This window comes from Octodon degus, unplaced genomic scaffold (assembly GCF_000260255.1).
Source record: "Octodon degus isolate 3935 unplaced genomic scaffold, OctDeg1.0 scaffold00007, whole genome shotgun sequence".
NCBI classification, from domain to species: Eukaryota; Metazoa; Chordata; class Mammalia; order Rodentia; family Octodontidae; genus Octodon; species Octodon degus.
Window position 1 is genome coordinate 336564 of NW_004524583.1, and position 5153 is coordinate 341716.

At 40.5% G+C, this 5153-nt stretch overlaps 1 protein-coding gene across 1 annotated transcript in view; it reads left to right on the plus strand.

The window, feature by feature from the left end:
• The window catches only part of Ccdc80 (coiled-coil domain containing 80), a 31841-nt gene that overhangs the window by 4490 nt on the left and 22198 nt on the right, over positions 1-5153 (plus strand). The window lies entirely within an intron of this gene.

The window sequence follows — 5153 nt, forward strand, 5'->3', positions numbered from 1 at the left end:
GTGGTACTGGGGATTGAATTCAGGATCTTGAGCTTGCCAGGCAAGCGCTTATTCTACTGAGCTATTTCCCTGGCCCCAGCCATCATGTTACTGAGGATATCAAGGGGGGAAATGATATATTACAATTAACTCATAGTAAAAGGTTAATAAATTAATGTTGGCTGATCTAAGTTAAGAATGATTTTGCTCACACGCCTGAATGAGAGGGGCCTCTCGCACCACTGTGATAGCACCCATCCTGCTGAACACACAAGCTGGCTCCATGTGCTGCATTCACCCTGCAAAGGGGTTAGGAGCTCTTCCTAAAGCCATTTGTTCTCAGAGGGCCTTTTAGATTTTCCAGACTGGCCTAGATGGGGATTAGTGATCTAAGAAGGACCCTGGTAACCATTTATCTTTGGTTTCAAAGAGTTTCAATGTACATTTGAAATTTTAATCGGAGTAGAAGTCTTCCTAGTGTTTGCCTGGGTAGAGTATGTCCCAAATTCCTTTACCTGTTTCCATTAATAGTGAACTATATAGATTAGAATGATCTCTGGTTTTGTGTGTGTGTGTGTGTGTGTGTGTGTGTGCGTGTGTGTATGTTTTACTGTGTGCTTTTTGTATGTTTTCACAATTTTAAATCAGAGCCTTAAAGTACTTATACAGACCTCAGTTATTAGATGACAGGCTGTCAAGTAGTTTAGCAGTTGCATGGATCTTCCCAGACGTTATAAGCATCAAGAGGATCATTACAGTTAGAATCAAAAGAATCATTGTTGTCACAGAACAACTCTATCTGGTCCTTGAGTGTTTGTTAGGGGCCCTGTGGAGACAAACAGCCATCTTTGGGCCATGGAGGAGCAGCAATGGTGTGCTTTGCCCTGCACTTCTGGGACTTGGCCAGCCCTCTAGAGCACATCACCCAGCTCTGTCCTTCTAGCTGATTATGCATGCGAAGTGTTCCTCATGGTAAGGTTTTAGCTGGGGTAAAATAATCATGGGTAATATATCAGGATCATAATTGTGCACCCACCCAGCAAACAGCTCTCCATTAGCTCTAGTTTTTGAGTTAAAGGAAGGGGGTTTTCACACCAAATCCTTGATGTTAGTCATGCTTTTGATTGTTCCCTCTTTCTCTACTCTCCTTTCGTTAGGGATCTGAAAGCCCAGCTGGGTCTTTTCTGCTTTTGACACTCTCCCTGGTCATAAATTCTGAGCAAATGAAACACAAAGGGCAGCTTCTGCTGATGTCATATGAGGCAAAACAGAAACCAGCTTAAATCGCTCCTGGCAGTTTTGACTCTGAAACTAGCAAGAGAATCAGGTTTGTTATTAGAAAGAGAATACTAACAGGAGGCATTTCAGTCTTCCAATCCTCCATGTGCCCAGTCGGTGATTGTATCAGAAATATGTTTTCTGAAGAGTTAATGATGTGTGAAGTAAGAGTGGATTAGAAAAGACCAGATAAAATTAACATGACACAAAAGCAAAAGATAGAAAGAAGAGTTTCACCAGACAGGGAGGCGGCAACCACTGTTTCTGGGTGAAAGACATTACTGCTGTCAGTAAGCCTTTTCCACTCATTTTTTCCACCACACTCTGCTGATATTATCCATGAAGCTTAGTGACTCAACCAATATGCAGCAAGGCTTAGCACTCCCACACTACTTGAGTGTGGCTGACAACATTTAGGTCCAGCTGGCCTCATCTATTTAAGCATGCCCAAACAGAGCAGGTTTGCATTCCAAGGAATAGTGTAGACCTCTCAGCTCAACTTCCCAGTTTTCCAGTAGTCTTATGCTTCTGTTATAATCTATTGTAAAGGCCTGGTGCTTTGCATTTATTTAAATTACTCTCCAGATGGGAAAACATCACGTAACTGCTACTTGAGCTTATTACTTATAGACAAACCTTGGCAACAATGGTATAGGTTGAGGGTGGGCCAGTGGCATCCTAGATGACTTCAAATGCATTGTTGGTGGAGCCAGGAGTCCTATTCCTAGGCTGAAGTTCAATCCTTCACCACCCTTGCCTCTCAGAAGATCTAGAGTATAAGGCATACCCTGTAAGGGGCTTAGCCAAGACTTTGTGGTTGAATTTTCACAATCCCATAAGTCATGATTTCTTAAGTCCACATTATAGATGCGAAAGCCAAAAGAGAGGTTAGAAGTTGCCCAAAGAATATAGCTACGATGGGACAAAGCCAGAATTAGAACTCAAAGCTCAGTCTCAAGACAGGACCCTATTTTCTTCCTGGAGAAGAGTATCCTATGGCATATGCCATAAATTGAGAGGAAAACTAAAAATAATTGTTCTGATAGTTAATAAATATGTACATTTTAAATTCATTTTGAACTTTCAGTTCCCCACAGTGGTAGGATATAAAAATCATCAACATTTTGTGCCAAACATAAATATAGTTTCTACCTTTAATACTCACATAATTATCAGTGCTGACTTCTCTGGTCTTCCAGCAGTCAAGAAGGGTAGATTGAAACCCGTTTGACCTAAGCTGCAGATTTCTGGCTGTCAGTCTTGGATTAATGACAGTGAGAAAATAGGTAGGCTATCTTGGGCTACCTGAGACACAGGTGAAAGCCATCATCTGCTCCTTTGAGACCTACCAGCCTGTCAGTTAACAAGGGCCTTCATTCTTCCAAGTCCTGGAAGTTTAAGTTTTCTTCAGCAAATGAGTCTCTTGTGGGAGAATGTCTCTTTGGCTTTCGCATCTATAATGTGGACTTAATATTTTCTATCCTCAGAGCTCTGGATGTTGGGGACAGCCACCTACTTATTTGGTTTAAATTTAGAAAAGGATTTGAAGACTGCTTTACAAGGCAGATTACTAGCCTGAAAGTTATTTTTCAGAATCTTATAAAAATCCAGTGTCTTGGGTCAAACGTGGTATTTAGAGTAATCCGAGGCTTGGAATATCTTCTCGCTAGCATCTTCCCACTCCTGTTTGTTCCCTTTATTTGTACAGATTTCCTCCTCTTTCCTGGAACCCACTGAGCCAACACATAGCTTGGAACCACAGGACAATTTTTAATTCACAATACATGCCTTGATTTATTACCACTGAGTGGGAAAGAGTACAAATGATAGACAGTAACGTTTAACTGAAGAATTCTAGAATAATCTTTTTAGAAAGAAGAGAGTGGAAGTGGTTTCAATTTTAAATAGTGTTTAAAATGTTGTCAAACCGGGTATGGTGGCATACGTGTATAATCCCAGCACTCGGGAGGCTGAGGCACGAGGATTGCTTCAATTTTGAGGCCGGCCTTGGCTACAAAGCCCAGCCTGAACTGCATAGTGAGACCTTGCCTCAAAAAGAAAAAACAGTGCTGTCATACTGGAAAATGGATGTCATAGAAATGGCAATACACAGGGAGCATCCCCTAACGTGTCTCAAAAACAAAAACAGAGCAACAGATATGGGTGCGCTCAGGTGCAAACAGCCTATTTCTTAACTTACACAACCTTACAAGATTGGCACAGAAGCTGTTCCTCTGTAAAGATGACAAGGCTGAGGTTCATAAGATTAAGTGAACTTGTTAAGGGCTTACCAGAGGGCTCAACTAGGACAGAAGTGCCAGTTCTCCAGCTTTGGCTGTAGCCTTTTTCTGTGCCATTATGTCCAAGATTCCTTTCATTTCATAATTCAGACTGATCTGGCTATTGGTGGGAAAGAGGTCATTTAAGGGAGGAATAGGAGGAACCTCAGCAAGACAAAGTCTGCAACCAGATCCCAGAGGGCCGGAAGCCAGGAAGTGAGTCATGAGAAATAAATGCCACCTCACTGGTGGGCTGAGGCATCCTTGGTCAAAGGCTTGAGGAGAATAGAAGACTCAGAGATTTTTATTTATTTGAAATTGCCTCTGATTGCTGCTGATTGCCCCTGGACATGCACAGCCCAACATTACTGCATGCAGAGTTGTTTGGGAGAAAGAGCTGTTCTGTGATCAGACATTGTCTGAAATTCCTAATTGTAAACACCCACACAATTGGGGAAACTAGAAGAGTCTCTGAGAACTTTGAAAATCCCCTCCTATCATGGTCTGTCTGTGGATCCTCAGGGTTCGTAGCAAACTCAGAGAGGAATGAAATGAAGTCTCTGTGTGTATCTGAAGTTACAGAGCCAGGTAATTATCAGTCACCTACATCTGGCCAGCTGGGAAAGACACCACTCTCATCACATACGGCCACAAGCTTGCTAAATTAGGGTTAAGGAATCCAAAATCACTAACAGTAAATCTCTTCTGTTACCTTTACTTTCACAATTTTATGTTCTCACTTAGAAGTTTATTTTGTGTATTCCAAAATAGTGTTTTTATAAGCAAAGAACCAGAAAGAAAAAATAAAGATGTACCAAATTAAAATAAAACTACAAGATTCAAGCTGTTATCTGAAATCCCACATAGCTAATTAAAACACACTAATAAACTAAATATATCATCATCATACCTTTTTAGAGGAACTCTAAAGAGTGTAAGTCAATAATGAGTTTAGAAAAATTTTGCTACTTTTTCCCTTGTGCAATTTCATTTCTCAAACACTTCCTAGCCATCAAGTCCAACTGAACAAGCATATAAGTGTAAATAGAAAATGAACCAGAGTATGTCTATTTAAGATATGAATGAATAATGATCTGAGAAAAGAATTAAAAATTTATTTCTAACAAGCTTTTTAAGTGTTTCACTCAAAAAGCTTTTGAATATAGTTTAATTTTTTTTTTTTTTTTGGCAGAACCGGGGATCGAACTCAGGCCTTTGCGCTTGCCAGGCAAGCACTTATTCTACTGAGCTATCTCCCCGTCCCCTCATTTAATTTTTAAGAGAGACTATTTTGTCATGCATAGCAAATTTATAGCAGGGAAAGCCTGCAGATATCAATGAACATAGCTGACAGAGAAAAGTCAACAGCGAGGTCAAGGCAGGACCAAATTTCTTGCCCATTTCTGATAATATATTTGGAAGAGGTTAATGCCATGTTGGCTCCTCCTGTGAAATGCCAAGTAAATACCCACAAAATTCAGGCACAGTTTGTAAGCCTGGGTGGGTAAGGAGAAAAGTGGCTGCGAGATGTTTGGATAAGGTCAAATATAAGAAAATATTTATGAAAACATTTTTATAGTGGTTGTCTCCTAGCTCAGTGATGAGTCATTTGGTTTT